Source organism: Dermacentor variabilis, unplaced genomic scaffold, assembly GCF_050947875.1.
Source record: "Dermacentor variabilis isolate Ectoservices unplaced genomic scaffold, ASM5094787v1 scaffold_17, whole genome shotgun sequence".
In the NCBI taxonomy this organism is placed as follows: domain Eukaryota; kingdom Metazoa; phylum Arthropoda; class Arachnida; order Ixodida; family Ixodidae; genus Dermacentor; species Dermacentor variabilis.
Genome location: NW_027460335.1, coordinates 10,594,563 through 10,607,250, shown reverse-complemented (window position 1 = coordinate 10,607,250; position 12,688 = coordinate 10,594,563). Strand labels below are relative to the sequence as shown.

General features: G+C 47.2%; 1 long non-coding RNA gene across 4 annotated transcripts in view; it reads right to left on the bottom strand.

Annotated features, from left to right (window-relative positions):
- The window catches only part of LOC142568158 (uncharacterized), a 66,789-nt gene extending 60,022 nt beyond the window's left edge, over nucleotides 1-6,767 (bottom strand). The window contains exon 1 of one of the 4 annotated variants that reach the window (XR_012825376.1): nucleotides 6,617-6,767. This is a non-coding gene — a long non-coding RNA (uncharacterized LOC142568158). The other 3 variants (XR_012825377.1, XR_012825379.1, XR_012825380.1) reach the window with 3 other exon arrangements.
- Nucleotides 6,768-12,688: the final 5,921 nt, after the last annotated feature.

The window sequence follows — 12,688 nt, the reverse complement described above, 5'->3', positions numbered from 1 at the left end:
TTGACAACATAGAGCTCAGACGGATCAGTAATGTGACAAACACGGCTCTTGTTTTTCTAGTCTTAATCTTTCAATTATCCGTCCACAAGTGCTTCCAGTTGTTAGGTTTATTGATCATCAGTGGTTTGGAAGAAAATGCCTCCTTTCGTGGTGTCAAGTGGCCACTAATAAACATAGCAAAGTTGTTATTTGCCGATGTCACTGAGGCAGGGCCTTGCCATTCGTTCCGTGCTGATAAAATCATTCTTTTTCGTTTGAGAACAGAATCTCGCAATTAAGTTCTTTTTTGTCCTTATCTTTAGTAGGGAGTCGATGAACAAGAGCGATATCAGACGAAGTAGCGGGACATCCGATTTTCTTGACAACTATCTTCAATACCGCAACAAAGTCCTCGCTCTGAGTACACAATATACGTCTTATTTCGTAGTTAATTCTATAGTACTGCTCGAGCTCGGAGGCCTTGAGAGGAAGTGAACAGTTTTCAGGGCTTTGTTTTCTGCCACAGGTGAAACCTTCTCACTGTGCAGCTTGTCAACCAGATCATTCAGAAACATTAAACCGGACTCAATGCTGTCCGCGTACTTCTTTAGCTCTTGCACGTCAATTCCAGATGTCTTCACGTTAACTATAATCTTGTCAACAATGCGATCATTCATACAATCAGATTCATTACAAAGTCTTGACTACAGTTCATCAATTCTCCTAGTGAGCTCCGCGCAAGTGGGCATATCTAACAGCACTCAACTATACAGAAAAAAAGCACTAAAAACTTAATGCCAGGGCACAAGTAGCGTAAAAGACAGTTTGTGGCGGCAGTAATAGGATAAGAAACAAAATGACAGATGCTGTCTTAACCAACCTGACAAGCAGAAAAGAATGCGTGAGTTTGTGCACGAGCTACTGCTGATGACAAGAATGGTCGACATTCGATGAAGACGGCCTTTAAGGAGCGATGCCGGGACAAGCGAGCACCACCTGGTGGTCTGGTATTCTGTGAAGATCTTGCTAGTGAAGATAACTTCCGTGGGACCCCCAAAAAGAAAGAAATGGACCCCGAAATTCGGGAGTTGTGCTGAGAAACCTTCGTTTTGATAAACAAAGCTTCAAATGCAAACTGATGCGTAAACCTCACCTGACGTATACATAAATGCCGATGCATTGCGAACTGAACCAGTGTAACATATTTCTGTAATAAATGTTAGTATGTGCACAAACTGCAAACTTGATTAAGTATCGGAGATGATAGCGCCTCATTTCACGTGGGATCAATGACACAAATGAACAATCGCCATAGCGTCCGAAAAACAATAAATCACGAAAGAAAGGCGCCCAGGAGGTTTGAAGTACTCGCAGTACTGGGTGGAACAATAGAAATGAAGGATAACTCGGTGTGTCACGTGTACATGTCTGTCGCGGTGTTTGCGTGCATAAATGTTTCTTTTTATACTTCTGCTTGCAAGAAACTATTTTCTGTACTAATCACCCAAGAGCCTGCGGAGATATCTCTGCTTGAAGTGTATCACTATTCGACAAGACGCGTGGGGCCAAGCAAGATCGCGGAATAGAGGTCTGCAAACAGCTGGCACCCATTATTATCTAAAGTTACTAGTAGACACCATCATAAGCTTGTTCCTCATTTATACGACATGCTGCTTGCACAACGTTGCACATGTACGCAATATAGCAGCTGTAAATGCGTAAACAATGCAGTACAGCACGACAGGAGAAGGACAAAACTTGCTTGAGGGGAACTGCGCCTCAGCACAAAAAGCATCTCCATGCACGCTGAAAAAAGGTTTGACATATTGCGTGCATCATGTAAAAAATACAGACCGCCGCATTACTGCTACGTTACAATGATAAAATAAGGCGTCCAAATGAGAATATCGTTTGCATCCGCCTCTTCTCCAATGATACCGCACTCTGGAGCACTGTTTTGCAGGAGCGAATACTGCATGTCATGTTTGAAACATAGATCACAAAAAAGTTGATAAGCACGCTCTTGATTTCAAAATTTTTATGCTTAGCAGAATGTTTCCACCACATGACGTCTTCTTATCCGGCAGAATTCCATTAGACTGCTGAATACAAACCTCCTTTCTCCTGCGTAATATTCGCCGGAATAAAACACACGCCTCCGCTGAATTCAGTCCACCACAACAAAAGATGATGATGTATAATGCCTTGCACCTCTTCGCAAGAGGCACCAGCGTTACACAGCTTGCTTGATATATTACTAAACAGCGTATTTCACGGTTACTTTGCAGCGCTTTCTCAGGTTCTGTGAACGTCCTCGAAATCCTTAAAAACCTTTGAATTTGACATATAGGGAATCGAGGGCCAGTAAAATTCAATGTGTTCCTACAATTCAAAATCAATGTGTTCAATTCAAAATCAATGGTAAAATTCAAAATCAATGTGTTCCTACAATTCTTTGTAAATGGGGTCTGAGGCGACCTTGTAACATTAAATGTAACAAACTACGCGCAAGTACGGTCTGTCTTATCAGTGGTGTCTCGACGGAAACAGTAACAGTTTATTTTCTTTTGGGAGTGCTGCTAAACTATTGCATTGTGGTGATTTCACAGTAAGTAACGCCATGATTGTTTAAATGACCGTCGCAGCTATGAAGGTACACAAAGGCACATCATCCAACTGAGCCGTGCGAACATCTTGTTGTTTCGCTAGCTGATTCACACGGCAGCCATGATTGCTCCGTTTTTGCGGCATAGGCTCTAGAAATGTTTGCCATGACCACGACGAGTATCTGTCTTAAGTCGGACAATTCTAAATATCATGCAATAAGGAGATTGGCATTTACAACGGGAAAGTGAACTTCGAAAATCGACTTGATGAGCATGAATCATGTGCACAAAAAAGCAGCTACAGAGTCCACTATTTGTGAGTGTAGTTATATGAAAAGTTTTGTTTCCCTCCTTGAATTGTGGCCTTTGGAATCCTTGAAATCCTTGAGTTGTCCTCAAATTTTGGGTCGAATGCTCTGTACTAACATTGTCTTCGATTGTACCTGTCTTTCTAGTGATAATAATTACACCGCATAGATGGAGAAAATAAAGTTCTTTGCACACATTTTATAGCCTGTCTTATTTTACGTTATGGTTTAAATTACAGCATTAGCCTAATACTTTCACCAGTGCCGTAGCAGTAGACATCTGCTTATTTTACGTCTATATCAAGACAGACATTGTTAGGTATGAATAATTTTTTTTTATTTTCTTGCGTAAATTTAAGAACGATGAAGCAAAAATGCAATGTAACGCATTTCCATGCGAGTTCGTCATGCGAACAATCTGAATGAAGAAGTTCTCCTTTACAATAACGTGAATTTCGAAAACATAAAACAACGCTCAAAGTTTGTGTATGTCTAAGGAAAGCGATAGGCTAGAGCACACGCACCAACACACATAGAGCGCGGCGTTCTAAATAGCGGAGGCGAATGATTCCGCTAATACTCATCTTCAGCTCAAAGGCTAGGCTGGAACTCCTCTCACTTTCCTCTTGATGGAGCTTGCGCGAAGACACGTAGCACGTCTGTTCAGCAAACCCGAACTTGCAGGTTTCATTCCAAACCAACCGAATTTGTTCCTTTTTATTCTGCCTCCACTGTGACCCATCTGAGGCGCCCAGATCCAGGTACCTTAGTGCACCATCATATCGCTGAGTCACTGGTCTTGGAGGCCATCGTATTGCCTGATATTCTTCTGAGTGCTTCGCGTGATGAGCAGTTGTATGGAAATGGCGCAGAAATCACTATACGTGTTCAGATGGAATATAAGAACATATCAGCTGGAATATCCCAGCGACAAAGGTTGATGTACATAGCTTCTCTGAGCCAAAGGTTTTGGGCAACTAGGAGAACGTAGACGAAGCTGCGGTACAGACTAGTAACGTTATGTTGAACTGGTTGTGCCCTTTTGTAGCTTCGAGCACAGCTACCACATCAGACGAAGCCGCATAAAACTGACCATGAATGAAATGCTGTAACATTTTCATAGCATTGGACGATTGGAGTCTGCAGCAAGTTAGAGCGCATAAGTTGTGGCCTTTCCTCCTTCTATCTCAATGTCAAGCTAGAACACAAAACGTCGTGAATGTCGATCGATCGTCATTTGTAAAAAGTGCAGTGCGCGCGCCTTTCTGTTCCTTGTAAACAATAAGTTAGCAAAGGACTGGAAGTTAAGTTTTATCCGTGTCACATGGAGAAACTTCGCGTCACTTAAACCAAGGGCACTTGCGCCTGCTGAGTGCCACTTTGGCGACGCGCAGCTATACGGGAAGAAGTGACCATTATGATTGATGGCCCTGGCATTGGAATTAAAAGTAGCGAAACGTATATGTGCTATCTTAAGCATGGTTTTCAAAACGACAATGTCGTATATTAAAACAGATTTAAAGCTAAACTTTGGAGGAGAGTAGGGGGACGGAAAGTATTCGTAACGTGGTTGGGGCCACAATTCCAAATGCAAAGTTGGATATGGCGGTCTTTGGGTCGCTGATTACGGCGGTAAGTGCAAGATGCTTGTGCACACTTTCTGCAGATTTTGCGTGAATTTCTTTTTCTCTTCTCGCCTTGAATGCGACCCTCTCTTGTCCGGTCTCGTGGCGATCGATTCTTTATTGCGGTTACAACAATTTATAAAGAAGATAGGGAAGAACACAACCTAATAATTGATATGGATCCCGGCTCACGCAGAGAACCCAGGGAACTAGGCAGCGCACCACTGGGCACGAGGATTCGTCAACCGAGCGTTGGCTGCCGTCTCTGGCCCGGGGGGCCTGGTCAGCGAGCCACTGTGGACATACCACGAGATTGCACAACACTACAGCGTCGTACGACGGGCACAACCCCCACCTCATCCCAAGCTCACCAAGAGACAAGGAGTCACCTGGAACCGACGCCTGACGCACTCCTTTCTCAGCCCACAAATATACACGCACTTTCACCCTGACTTTATAAACACACACAGCTCACTATATTGGTTCATAGCCTCTTTGAATCATATTCTGTGGTACAGAAGGGAAGACCCACCTTCACGAGATCTTCCGGCCGCTCTCTTCCCTGAAGCGTGGGAAGCAATACTCTGGTGCTCGAGCCTGCAGGTTCAACTTCGGGCCATCGAAAGAGCCGGGGAGGTAGCCGTAAGGCATTGCCGGGTAGCGACCCCTCACTAAACCAAATTGACAAAATAAAGTTCCAGTGCCTGGTGACAGCGTGTGGCACCGCAACGACGAGCATGATCTCCCAACGTGGGTGGCCATCAAAACGAACGTGACGGAGGTATTCAGACGCCCCTTCCTTCGCAAGCTTCGCGCCGAGCAATGTTTGAGTGCTCGTGCGCAACAGCCGAGGGCGACATTCACAAGTTATATAGAAGGTCTTGTCGACCACTCTCAGCGCGTTTCCGTCGCAATGTCTGGTGCCGATATCAGGCATATCTTAAAAGACGTTGTAGACGTTTAGGCTAAAAGCATTGCACGCATGTCTTAACCCATCTGCCTTTGTGAAAGTTTCCATCTCTTCCAATTTCTTCTTCAGGACGCTTTATGTCGAGCTTGACTTTTGCCCCGGATAGCACTTCGCTGCTGCTACAGATCAAGAAGTTCGTGCATGAGGAGGTTGCTCGGCAGTTTTCGCTGATGCCACTTACGTCTGGCCAGTCGAGTTTTCCATTGGCGCTGGCTGTTCAATGTGTCATCAAGAAGGAGGTAGTCGACCACGTTCCGCCTTTTCTCCATCAGGCTCCGACAACCGGTCCCCAGACCTACGATCAAGTCGCTACGAGGCGTGGACGGCAGACCTACGGTCCACTTCGCCCGCTTTGCGCCTGCCCGTATGCCCTCCGGCCTGGCCACTGGTCCAGTATGCATGCCGTCAATACCATTGGCGCATGGAAAACAACCGTCCGACTTGCTTTTACTACGACAGTGCTAGACACGTGGCACGTCACTGTCGCTTACTTACACCAAACGTCTTGAACAATGTGCGTACATATGCGCCACGTTTCCAACAATGGCGCAATTATTCGCACAGGTTTCAATCTCCTCCTGCCGCCAAGTCCGCATTGTCCACTCGCCGTTCACCATCTCCTCACCGTCGCTCCCGTTCTCCCTAGCGCCATCGGCGGAGCCTTCTGCACAAAAACTGTGACGTCACCGGAATGTACACGAACATACAGTTCCCCAACAAATGTTCTTCAAGTCACAATAAAAGTAACATTGACGCTACCACTTGTCGACATCGGCGCTTCACTTACAGCGATAGATACCCATAATTGCTGCAAAATTGGGAAAGTGACGACGCCTTTTTCTGGACAATCCCTTCGGACTACCAACGCGCAGTACGCCGAGCGATCCGATGCCTGCACCTACACCGTTCGTGTCGTCATTCAGGAGGTCCTCCTTGTCATCGAAGTCATCGTGCTTCCATTCGCTCTCACGTGGTCATATTAGGTTGGTACTTTCTCTCCACACATCATGCAATCATCGGCTGCACCGCAGCCGAAATCGAGGTGCTTCCGTGTTCGGCAGATATCACTGAACATTACTAGCACGCTTGTTGCGAAATCACCGTTTGAAAAGACACCCTTATACTTGCCTTGCTTTCTGCTCTTCTCAGTGTCCCTTGTGACTATGTAAATGACAGCAGAGTACTCTTCGCAGCGTCTGAACTATTAGTTCGCCAAAGATCACTGCCACTGCCGTTCGCTCTCCTCGAGTTTAAAGCTGGCCCCTCTCTCATGCGCGTGTCGAACCCATCGGTCAATCCAAATATTTTACGCTGCTGTGAAAGCCTTGGGACTGCAGATCCACTGACCTTATCTTCGATTTTTGACATGATGGATGACTCCGCTCACCTTGTCACTCTTGAGGCGTTGACCTATCAGCCAATGCCGCGTTCTTTTACGCCAGCTATAAGCAGTGACGTTACAGCGACCTTACAACGACGCAGGGAGACGAACTTTTTCACTTGCTGCAAGGTTTCTCTTTCTTTTTTCGCTGCCAAGCAACGTCACCCGGCCGTGCAACGACTGTTTCGGAAACTATCGACACTGGGAGCCATGCACCCATACGACAGTACCGAGTATCGGTGAGCCAAAGGTGCCTTATTGATGACCAGGTTAACGATATGCTCAAACGCGGTATCACGCAGTCGTCTAGTACTCCCTGGGCATCACCAGTCGTCGTATTGAAAAGAGACGTATGAACGACGCGCTAGACGTATCAACGACGCACTAGACTGGTTGCAAGGAGCGGAGTTTTTTCCTCCTCAGATCTACGCTGTAGCTGCTGGCAGGTGCCTATGGCTAACGCTGACTGTTCCGAAACAGCGTTCATGACAGGAGACGGATAGTGCGAATTCACTATATTGCTGTTTGGTCTCTGCAACACACTCACCACCTTTTAAAGGGACACTAAAGGTTAATATTAGGTCAACGTGGACTGTTGAAATACCATCCCAGAAACCTCGAAACGCTTGTTGCATGCGAAGAAGAGACCTACTTTAAGAGCAAATGAGTTCTGAAGCATCTGCGTACCTCTAGCGCAGTCCAAATCGCCCGCCCTCCGACCGAGGAGTGGTGACGTCATGGTCTTAAAGTGACGTTGCGCCGTCGTTGAGTAAAACGGCGCCCGCACACGGCGCCGTTACGGCTTTTCTGCGCAAAGCGCAAACACGCGGCCAGAAACAGAGCCAAGACAGAGCCGACAGCCGCGCGAAAGCGGAGCTATGGTGGCTAGCGGAAGGGAAAGTGCGCGAAGATCAGCTGGTTCTTTATTTTATGACGCCATCTTTGACGCTGGTTGCATTGGACGACCCTGACAACGACACATTGGCTCGCGATGCTGGGCTCGACTTCAGCGATTTAAGCACTGATGAACGTGACCTGCTGCTGAGGGCTCGCGCTGCCTGCGTCGTCGCGTACTACTACGACGGCAACTGTATGCGATGGCTGTGCATATCCACACATTTGTAGCTTTTCCTTCGTGAAAACCAAATGGCGCATTCGCCGCCCGGTCTTCAACCTGCAGATGTTCTTGCGCTCCGGAGGATGTAGGCAAGACCGACGGAACAGCGCTGCGGGAAAGCATTGCTTTGAAAGGCACTCCACACGACTTCAGTAAGTCTGCGTTGAAGTCGTCATCCTCTGGACTAGAGTGCAGCGAGCACACTATGCGATTTTTCGGCTCTTTGCCAACGCGCTGTGGCAGAGGTACCGCACTTAACCACTTCGAACGAAGAAGTTCACTGGTTGGCACACAGTGATAAGTAACGTTGGAGCCACCGCTCCAACTGCCCTTGGCCAAGTTCCGCGGGCCGTTCGCGCATCCCACGAAAACACATGGACGTGGCATTCTCGCTGCTTGTTCCAATTGCCAGTTTCGCGAGCCAGCAGAACCAGCGCAGCCCGACGCGATAACGAAACAAATGAAACTCCAAAAAGCGCGCGGCGCAGAGTCGAGCGCGCAGAGTCGAGCGAAAACGTAACATTTCGACCACCCATACTATTGAAGGGTAACGTCAAGATGTTATTTTTTCTTAGAATCGAACAGACGTAGACAAGCAGAATTTCTTCCGTCTTGTAACTTTATGAAATGATTTTTTTAATGCGAGTAGTTGACTACTAGTGACATAAATTATGATGAGGAGTGCCTTCGTCATCGAGCTAGTACTGGAATATCACTGAGGGGTCTCAAATTGTGTCATGCATTTACCTCGATTTCTCGATTACTAAAGCTCCGTTCGCGATTATATTGATGCCTTAGACGTTCTAGAGCATTGCTTTATTACTTTAACTTGACTTCATAGTAACCTTTAGTGTCCCTTTAATGCATGAAACACGGCATCCTGCGCGGCCTGAAGTGACATACTGGTCTCTGCTACCTCCCTGACGCTGTCGTATTTTCCCTAGATTTTCCGACCAATCTTCGTCTTTTGCATGAAGTTTTCACCTGTGCCACGACAGCTGGTCTCAAGCTTAACTTGAAGTGCCTATTTGCATCTCGAAAACTGACTCCATTTGGTCATGTTTTCTCCAAAGAGGTCATTTTTCCTGATCCTGCGAAACTTCGTGCCATATCCGCTAACTTTAAAGCACTACGCAGTTTCATTGGCCTATGCTCCTGTTTTCGACGATTAGTTCGCAAGTTCTCTACGGTTGTCGCACACCACAAACAGCTTCTGCAAGGCGCCAATGAGCTTTCTATTTGGTTGGAGGCCTCTGAATATGCCTTTGCAACTCTTCGCCGCCTACTTAGGGCTGCGCCGATCTTGCGCCATTTTGATCAAAGCCAACCTACCGAACTTCACACTGGCACCAGTGATGTTGGCCTCCGTGCCGTGTTTAATCAATGTAAGAACACTAACGCCGAATACATCGTCGGCTGTGTCAGATGTACCCTCAAAAACCCGGAAACTATTTACTGAGTAACAGAAAAAGAGTGGTTGGCCATCGTATGGATTGTTCAACATTTCGCTCATATCTCTACGGTCAACCCTTCGGCGTGGTGACGGATAACAGCGCTCTTTGCTGGTGGTCTAACCTCACGGACCTGTCGAGCTGCCTCGTCGGGTGCAGCCTCGGAATTCCGGAATAAGGGATCCGTGTCGCCTGCCGCTCTGGAACCAGACACTACAACGTAAATGCCCTCTCGCGCTTCCCATTTAAGTACGCCAGCTACAGTCATGATGTCTCATCACTTGACATCCTAGGCATGGCCTTGGAGCAAAGCAGAGATCCATGGATCGTCATAATACTCGATGTTTTGTGAAATCTTCTGACAGCTTCGGCACCTGGAGCATTACGCCGACAAGCGCTGCAATTCCCCATTGGCGACGGATTTTCATACCACCGCAACTACTACAAAAACGGCGGCATATGGTTCTTAGTAGTGCCCCGCCGTATTCGAAAAGATTTATGCTCCGCTTTTCATTCTGACCCCAGGTGTGGTCACGGCGGAGTTTTGAAGACTTACGCACGGCTTCGCCTACAATATTATTGGCGTGGGATGTAGAATTTCGTCCGCAAACACTTATGCTCCTGCATTGCCTACCAACAAAGCAAATATGCCCCGCATCTCTCCACTGCACGTCTGCAGCCACGTCCTTGCTCAGCTCGGCCGTTTTACCGTGTCGGCTTTCATTTATACGGACCTCTACCAACAGGTGGCGCTGGCAACCGATGAATTATTGTCGCCGTGGAACATTTCACATAGTGGGCTGAAACCAGCACCTTGCCTGCTACATCAGCAAAAGGCGCCGCCTCGTTTATTCTAAATAAATTTGTTCTCCACCATGGCGCACTTCGTGAACTGCTGAGTAATCCGGGTCGTCTATCCCTCTCGGACGTTCGGCTGTCGCTCCTATTTTATTGCCATATTCACCAAGCCGCTACTGCTTATCACCCACAGACCAATTGCTCAACAGAACAATTCAGTAGAAGTATTGGTGACATTCCATCAACGTATGTTGCGTCAGACCACTCCTACTGGGATCTTGTACTACCCTTTGCCACATACGCATATTACACTGCCTCTCAAGACACTACCCGATTTTTACCATTATTTCGCGTTTATGGCCACCAGCTCTCCAGCACCATTGATACGGCTCTCCCGTACCGGCCGGACCCTGCCGGCTGCTCATGCATTTCTACGGTCGCTCAACACGCCGAAAAATGCCGAAACTGGCCCGTTCCTTGACGTCTGCTCAACAGTGACGCCAAAAAGAGCATCATGACCTCAAACCACCTCCTTACACCTTCCCCTTCGACGCCCTCGTGTGGTTTTGAGTCCCGCCTGTTGCTGCTCGTGGCCTTTTGTCCAAGCTCCTTCCGAAGTACCACGGGCCCTATCACTTGGTTGCACATACCACCAATTAATTACCTACTACCCCGTCCTCCCCCAAATCCGTATTGCCAATTTCCCATTTCTGTCGTGGCGAGCGAGAGAGCATGGATGCACCCTACCTGCTGCTGCGGCGTTTGTCACTCTGCTCTACGACACAAATATACCCCTTTTCCAAAGGAAAGGTTTATCAAAGTATTTTCTCATCCATCGAATAATAAAGGGTCAACTCCGTTCGCATAATTTACCTTGGGACAATGAACTACATAGTTTTTACTTAGGAGAGAGTTCGCGCTAGGAGATATCTTCTAGTGGTACTGGCGAAATAAAATGTGAATTCCGGAAAACCACGCTAGGATAGTACTCTTTCATTCCACGATGCATTTTTTCACAGTCACTTGCATCTGCAGGTGCTCCGAGGGATTAGCTAAGTGATAAGTTAACGCCAGTCTACAAACACAAATTATCTCGTCATCCTCCTAATTATCGTCCGAGTACTCTCACATCGCTACCATGTAAAACGATGGAGCAAGTTTTATCTTAATATTAACAAATTTACCGGAACATAATGGGCTTCTCATAGCAAATTTACAGAAATCTGGGTGAGTTGGTACGGTTTGTAGCGCCAAGTGACGAACAGGCTAAAAGAGAACAGGACTAGCCTTTTCTAGCGTTCGTTCACAGGGGCACAACATCGTTTCCATTAAAATAACTCCCGTGAATCTGCGCAGCTAATTTTCACTAATGCTTTGCATAAGGTTCTCGATTACCTAATCATAACACTGCATTTGCCTTGCGTTGGCTGATATATTTTGTAAAGAAAGTCATGCCTTGCTATTTCTTTCAACTTAGCCTCCTTAATCTTGACCACAACGCCTTCAACTGTATTAAATATTTTCTTGCAAACCGTACTCATTTCGTCCCTGCCAACAATTTTAGATCATCAATTCAACCTACTTTATTAGGTGTACCATGGCGCTCGGTACTAGGAGCGTTAATATTTATGATCTTTTATTCACTTGAAACTAATATTTCATCAAATATTTCCTTATTCGCTGACCACTGCGTCATTTATCGGAATATATATCGCGCTGATTATATTGCTGCTCTTCAGCGCGACCAGAGTACAGTTCTTAGTTGAATTTATTCTTGGAAGATGGAATTAAACGTGACCCTAAGGGCCTCTAAAACACCCAGAGGTCGAAATTTAGTCGTGGTATTGTGGTTGTGCACGAATCTGCAACGAACACCTAGCCGCCGTGCACCCTGTGTTGCGCGCCCATCTAGAAAGGCACGCAGATATAATGGATCCGCACGGTGACACGGCGTGCCGAAGCGCCTCCGCTGGAGGTGTGCAGCCGCCATTGCCGCCTTCAACAGATCGCGGTGACGATACGAATTGGAACGTTACAGGTGTCTCCGCCCACTGGCTGTTGGCCCGTTCCGCGCTAATGGCATCGCCAATGCCGGTGCGCGTGCGGCACCGAAGTGGAACCCACAAACACGTAAATCGCCGTGGCGCTTTCATTCTGCGGTAACTCGATTGCGCTCAAGCGAGGCATTGTGCAGGGCGTCATCATGAGGCAGCCGGTGTCGCGTTGTTTCGTCTGCCAAGTCGGCGCTCTTGCAGTCAAGCACCGCACCTGGATGCCTTCTAGCCAACGCAAAACACTGTCGTAATCGGTTCGCGCAGCTAATCAGACTATTATCACGGCTCTGTTGAAATGCGAGCGACTGGGCAGTTGCGTTGCGGACCGTAGTTACCGATTCGCAAAAACGCACAAGCGAGCAGTAGGATGACTAAGGTCAAGGAGCGCGCGTACCTGCT